The 7,511-nt window shown below is 31.7% G+C and overlaps 2 long non-coding RNA genes across 2 annotated transcripts; both read right to left on the bottom strand.

Moving 5' to 3' along the window:
- Window positions 1-475: 475 nt before the first annotated feature.
- Window positions 476-1,817, bottom strand: LOC116350469. The gene is made up of 3 exons (XR_004202031.1): window positions 1,544-1,817; window positions 1,082-1,395; window positions 476-1,009 (listed from the first exon to the last, which is right to left on the bottom strand). It is a non-coding gene; the product is annotated as an uncharacterized LOC116350469 (long non-coding RNA).
- Window positions 1,818-3,713: 1,896 nt separating this feature from the next.
- On the bottom strand, window positions 3,714-4,878 carry LOC116350471. The gene is made up of 4 exons (XR_004202032.1): window positions 4,528-4,878; window positions 4,412-4,436; window positions 4,257-4,275; window positions 3,714-4,103 (listed from the first exon to the last, which is right to left on the bottom strand). It is a non-coding gene; the product is annotated as an uncharacterized LOC116350471 (long non-coding RNA).
- Window positions 4,879-7,511: the final 2,633 nt, after the last annotated feature.

Here is a 7,511-nt window from a genome sequence, read left to right on the forward strand (position 1 = left end):
ACTAAGAGTGTAAGGTTAAAAAATAACAATTTTGAATGCATTAAAAATCAATGGAATATTCAATTTTTATATTTTTTTATTTGATAACCTTCCACTCTGCGTTTATCTGGGCTTGTGACCAGCATTAAATTATAAATCCACAATTTAATGGCCGCATTAAACGGTTCTTTTTATTTCAACGCCAAATACAATAACATTTATCATGCAAGAATTCCCCTTGGCAACGACAAAAATAAAACTCTGGTTTTTTGCTCATTAAAATACAACACACACAGATACTATGCCATTTTCTCTCTTTAACGTTCCCGTTGCCTTCATGCATGGACCAAATGGTGATAACGCTATCTCAATTTTAACAACAGCCAGCAATTTTACATACACATTTTAAATCGAAACTGAAAAACCGAATAAAATAAGATTGAAAATCAAAAAAAATTTATATTCCATTGAGAACAGAAGCATTTTTATTGCGAATGAGATGTGTACAATTTGCTAAATTCAGAGAAATTTCTGATTTTTTATAATTTTATAGATCGTGTTCTCTATAAGAATGGATTTTTGCATTTCAGTGAAATAAATTTAAAATATTTAATATGTATTCTTATTTACTTTTGTGATAATGAAATTAAAATATTTAGTTATTTTATTATTTTTCTGTTTCGAAGTACGAACTGCACTTTCTGATCTGGAGCAACAACTGTTCAGCGCCACATTTGAAGGTAATTTTCAAATATTTCGAACAAATAATCGAATTAATTTTGCTGTAACAAAATTTAATACGATGTTTTGTTTCTCTTTTGATAGAGTTGAATGCGTTATTGTTGGAAAACAAACGAGGAGTAAACGACTGCTACCCTTTAATTTGCACTTTAAAGTTTTTGTTCGCTCCGAGCTTTCCAGGTTGAGACCAATATTCTACACCGCTAGTGGCTGACTTTCAGTGATCATCTTCTCTTGCCACTTGATTGAATTGCGGAAATGGAATCATGTTAGTCCAAATCTACCCCACCTGTTTTTTTTAAATACATAAATTTTAATTTCATGCATATTTTTTTAGGTATAGTGTAAGTTGAACCCTCACCTTCTGCATTAACATTTGCTCCATTTTCGATTCGACATTTGATTGCTTTTGTGTCATTTACCATATCAATTGATGGTAAATGAATCCACAATGGATGATAATGTTCTGGATTCTCACAGTTGACTAATCGCTCGATGCGGAACGGTTTCAACGACGAAAGCATGTATATGATGTTTTCACACATCATTTTACATCAATGTCATACGGACTATTCATTGGCCCATGAATACCGTAATCAACCGTCGATGCGTTTAAACTTGATACGAAAATTCAGCACGTTTAACAATCAAAACGTCGAATCTACTTTTGATGACCTAAAATGATGAAATAAAAGAACATTCGTAAGTCACAAAAAATGTAAAATGACTTCTGAAATTCCACATCTACACCGATTTTGGACATCAGTGTGGAAAAGTTAATCTTTTATACGTAATATTTATGATAAAAATTCAGAAAAAGTACCTCGGTCAAGAGCAATGTATAGCTGTTTGTCCAGATCAGAAAGTGCAGTTCTCACTTCGAGACAGAAAAATAATAAAATAAATAAATATTTCACTTTCATTATCAAAATAGCAAATTAGAATAAAAGTAACTATTTTCTATTTATTATGAATGTAAGAATCACTTCTCGACGAGAACATAGCCGTATAATAAGTTGGAAAAATTCCGAAATTTAACAAATTGTACACATCTCATTTGCAATAAAGATGCTTCTGTTCTCAATGGAATATATAATACTGATGTTTGATTCATTTTCTTCTCTTCTTCTAAGTTTCGTTTCGCGTTGAAATTGATTTGAATTTTGATTAAGACAAATACATGTGTAAGTATGTGGATGTTTGTGCTGTTTCTGGTTGGATGCTGGTAAAATTCAGCTTATGTTATCGGCATTTGGTTTATACATGGAAACAGTAAGTATGTTGGGGAGGGAAGCATTTTTTAGAGTGGATATGAAAATATTTATACGCGTACATCTTGATTTTATTGTCGAGGGAGGACGGTTTTAACTCCAATCTTCTTTCAGTGTCGTTTTTTGGTTTTTGTTCACAAATTGGAGTGCATGAACAATCTAGAGCTTACGTACAATTCGGTCGTCACATTCATTTTTGGAATTACCCGAGATTGTTTCTGTTCATAACCTATATTTATCTTTTTGACTTTGTTCGAATTAAATGTATTGAGTTTCAAGAATTCTGACGAAATAATGAGATTTTAAAACATCAAAATTCACTAAAAATCATACCAAGCCAAAACTTATTTTTATTTTTCATACTGGACAGTTATATTGCTTCATATAATATCACAATGAATAATAACTCGAATGATTTAATGTTATCTTCTTACATATTTCGTCTACCATCTGTACATTATATTACAAAAATGAAAACGAGAGTCTTATCAAATGACCGCAGTTAGTCGCGACATTTATTCGAACGAAATGTCCGTGTCAAAATTGAAAAAAAATGTCACTAAAGTGATTTTGAGTAAACGTTACTGTGTATGTTTTTCAATTCAACTCAAAATACATCCGTTCAACATTACTGATACTCTCTCTCTCTTTCTCTTTATTCTGAATCACTTCATTTAATGGGCTTGAAATAAAAAAAGAATGCATATGCGTAAGTAGACATGAATACATTATCATTCGAGGCTGAAAATTTTCGAATAATGGATCTAAAACACCTTCCTAAGAAGATACTACAATACAAACACCCCTTTATTAAAGTTCGGGTTGTCGACGTCTCTAGCCTTATATAGTAGTACCCAAACGTTATCAATGCAAAAGAAACCACTTGCACTTGATTCATGGTCCGATATAGCGATGAATGTTTCACTATGCAAAATGATGAATTTTTCAGTGCAACATGCTATAGGGTGAAGTAAACACCCAATTTTTGACACTCTTTGGAATTTTTTCGTAACTTATTTTGCTGATTCCTAATGATCGTGTCTAAATCTATTGTTTTGGTTCAAATTTGGATGTGCTGCAACCATAAGAATCACCAAAAATGAATTTTTGCTTGGCCAACCCGGTGTTCGGTACTTGATGACAATTTTGAAAGATTTGAGCATTCAAATTGGGAATACGACCGGACTTTTGGTTTTTTCTAGAATCTTTGTCTTCATATTAAATCCATGAAACACGATACATGGTTCGAAGACAGATTGGTTCATCTTTAGACACATGCAGAATTTGTTTTGAACTTAGCTGTCCAAAACCATTTGAGACACTTTTTCGTAAATCCAATTTGTACGCTATCGCGAATGGAAATTTTTGTGCAAATTGTGTTTGACAGTAGAGTAGGAGTCTCGCTAAGTCTCCCATGTGCATTGGTCGACAGTTTTGATTTTGTTTATGTAGCGCAATAGACGCCTGCAAGTTGTAACAAAACTTATGATACACGTGTTACTATTGTTTTTCAAACCAAGAGCTGAGTTCTCTGATATAGATCGACAACTATTTGTTGCTGCGGAGAGAGGTACTAAAAAAGTGAATAATGAAACATTAAAAACAGCATATACAATAACTGTATTATATTTTTGTGACCTTTCGACACTAATATCAAAATCAGTGTATTCGAATTTATTGTTGAAGTAAAAAAAAAGTGAAAAACACATTTATCGTCCTTTATCCTATTTCGAATGTCTTATACAAATATACGTGAAAAGTAGACGTTCATTTGGAACTGATTGATAGAAATGCATGTTTGCGTTTATTATAAAAATATTTTGTTGTGGCGATCTCCATAAATCTTGACTACCACTTGTTTTCGCAAAAAATGGCTTATTTTATATTTCGTCGTGGAAACGTATGTAAGTTTTTTTTCCTGAACAGCCACAACCACAACATAAACATTTTAAAATCCATATTACGATCACTAATAAAATAAGATGAAAAACTGCTGGCTCAATGCCAAATCGTCTACTAGCAGCTGCACTCATTCTGCATAGAGTTATTTGGAATTGATTGTCGAATTTTGCCCGACACTCAAGCTCTTCTATAGCTGCAGATCCTTCATCTCTGAAATACATTCACATTTTTTGTTATTTATATTTGGATACATGTGTTTAAATAAAAAAATAACAACATTTTCGTTTTAATTCGATTTTAGATTTTAAAATATTCTGGGAACAAAATATGCTTAACAATTTTCACTATTTTTTTTCAACTTACATCCAGTCTCCATTGATTCCTGTTGAAGAAAAAATGTCAATAAATATTTTTATTGAGATAAGAAAAATGATGTTTTCATTATTTGTAATGAGTACACATGACGCAATCACTCAGTTTTTTAATCTTTCACTTGATTTTTACAAGAGTATACGTACCATATACGATGATGGAACATTTGCGCTAAATTGAAATAATAATAAAATAATATGTTAATTAATATTCATCGATATAAATGGATTACATAATATATATATATTATGATGATGTTAACCTTAAACCCTTATATGCCGGTGAATGAACTTTCAACCCATATTTATTTTTGTCGGTTTGATTTGTGTAAAATCATATACCACCAATATCTTCACTCTGTTCGAAAACGGTAACATTGTGTCCATGATCAAGTAAATGTTTCGCACTTGCAATGCCCGATACTCCGGCTCCAATAACACAAACATTTCTAACATTTAACTTAACCGATTTGTTTGTGTCATTAACGGGTGTTGCATTTATTTGATTTATAAGAAACAATTAAAATCGCAATATTCATCGGATGAAAGAGCAGAAATTTTGCCATTTTCAAGCCTTTTTTCACAACCTCACAATACTTATCAATGTCAATGTCTGATTTTAACGTTTGATTGATTCAAATTGAGTGATTTTTTCATTTCGAAATAGCTATGCTAAAACCCGGCAGAGTTTTTATTTGTTTCAATTAAGCGTACATAACTGATGTTAACTTAATAACCTAACGCGTTTAGTGATAAGAAATCATATATATATATAAGAACATTCTAGTAAATCAAAAATGTTATCGCCAATAGAGCACCAAAAACAGCTGATTTTTACCAGATTTGAGGCATACATACGATATTTTTAATTGCTAATTTTCATTTTATTCATTTTTACAAAATATTAACTGATTGATTGACATAAATAAAACGTTTCTCACAAATAAGCAATAAAAAGTATTGTAACACATGTGGCCCATGAGCGGGTATATATATTGTCATATTTAGATAGGTTGTGACATCTTACTAAAAATTGAACCAATTTAATGTACATTTTCACATTTGCAACACTCTGATAAACGCAACTGGTCATCTGTAGTTTTTCTAACGGTAGGAGTTGAATCAGTCTAATAATTGGTGGAGAAAAACAATAATTTATTGTTATTATAGTTTTGAAGACTATAAATAGCGATGATATTATATATATGGTATTGCCATTACTATTGTATTATTACGGAGTTCCATTTAGATAAATGTGCATCATATTATAAAAACATTACATTCACTTCAAAACAATTTTGTACTCATGGAAGAAAAGACGAGACGCCGTACAAGGGAGATGAAGGCTCTCTATTCGCAATAGTTATTTCAAATATTGACGTTGAAGAAGAACTGTAAAAAACCAACGGTTCCCGGTGTATACACTGGGTAGAAATATCTCCTCAGTAATTTTTTGGCATTTTTTCAATGAAACATTCCTTTTATTCACAGAAAGTCAATCAATACTGGATATTTACGTTTTATTTATGATCTTTTACACAATTTGTCGAAAATAACAAAGAAAAATAAACTTTTTTGAATTAATAAAAATTGAAAATATCAGAGATTATGAATAATATGCTGATTATTGTTGTGAAATTCAATTAGTTGAAAGTTTCAACGACGTTTGGGTCGGGGACCCGTTGTGACCTCTGATTAAAGAAAATTCATTCACTTTTTTAAAAACTACATTATTGTGTTTTTCTAGACTAACAAAACTAAGGTTATGATTTTGACAACACCGTGTTGTAAATGCTTACATTCCAACGAATGTTGTGAAGTAGCCAACAATTGTTGTCATTGTGCGTATTCAATGGAATATATTATATGTATTCACTGGATCATGTTACACAGATGGATCATGGCTATTCACTGGCTCATCATTCGATAAAATGATTTAAACGCCCATTAATATTAATAATGAAAAGAGAGAGAAACAAACGAATACCGTCCACTGAGTGTCACTGGATCATTGACTGAACCTATTATTTTTGGTGTGAAAGAACTGACAGTACGATTACCGCCAGTATTATAGTTTGACTTAGTATAAGTTTCTGCAACAACATTACAATTGTGCATCTCATTCTCTTGAACGCTGGACAAAACAAATCTTGATTTTATAATCATCAACGTTCGTTTTGCAAGTTTCATTTTCTTTCTGTTGAATTCATTTGCTGGGATTTGCTTGAATTCGGCCAGAATACGTTCACTCTTATTTCGTTCCGACATAAATTATTATTTTGATTTGATATTCATCAATTTTGCATTCAATAGTGTGTTCTCTCTACTTCTCTTTCGTCTATTTTGAATTCTATTACTCGATTTCCCGTGGCGTTCAGCGTGCGTTTTGTCTTTTATGTTCTCTCTTTCTTCATCGTCCGTATCATTAATTTAAATTTGACCATGAATTTTGTGTGCTTTTTGACTGCAATAATTTAATCAAGTGTTGCTGGTCAAGGTTAAAAACCAATTGAATTTGTCGATTCGGGCGGCGACACAATCATATTCTATGTGAAATGAAACCCAAAGCTGCCCAAAAAATGAACTTTGACGATCGACTGACTGTTTAATCAGCAATCAGTTATTTGGTTAAAATAAAAATGATGAGATGTGCCTTGGCGTTTTATGTTATGCTCAATCTTTACACACTTTTTAGGGGTCAAAATGTTAATTATTTTGATTGGTTAAAGTCAATTGATAAAAAGATGACCAATTTAAAAGTATCATTTCCTTTTTAGTGTTTTGTGGCCATTTCGATGTTAGTTTGCTATCGATTTATTTAAGATAATAACATGTGGCACGGTGTGGCATTTGTGACCTTGAATGGACGTGTAGGCTGTGCGCATACACAAACATAGCGGTTTTTTTTCTTCTCTTTTTTATATAAAGCATAACTGAGTACATCAATTTGATTCGCACAATACTCCTAGATGTAGGATACAATCGGCTGATCACCGATTTATCTGAATTAATTGATCAACAGAAACCAGAAAGATAAAGAATTCTTATCTCAAGGCCCTATGCTCCACTAGGAGTTAAAGGAAAAAAAAAAAATACTCCTAGCATTTATTTACTAGCGGCTTCTCGCTCGCTTGCTATAACACACAAAAACTATTGGTAGTAGTAGTTAAAAATGTCGTTTTTTTTTTTTGTAAAAATACAACATTATGCGTGTCATTACTTTGACAGTGACAATTAGTGTATCTTA

The sequence above is a fragment of the Contarinia nasturtii genome, unplaced genomic scaffold (genome assembly GCF_009176525.2).
Source record: "Contarinia nasturtii isolate CC-2019 unplaced genomic scaffold, AAFC_CNas_1.1 Cnas_scaffold_4154, whole genome shotgun sequence".
NCBI classification, from domain to species: Eukaryota; Metazoa; Arthropoda; class Insecta; order Diptera; family Cecidomyiidae; genus Contarinia; species Contarinia nasturtii.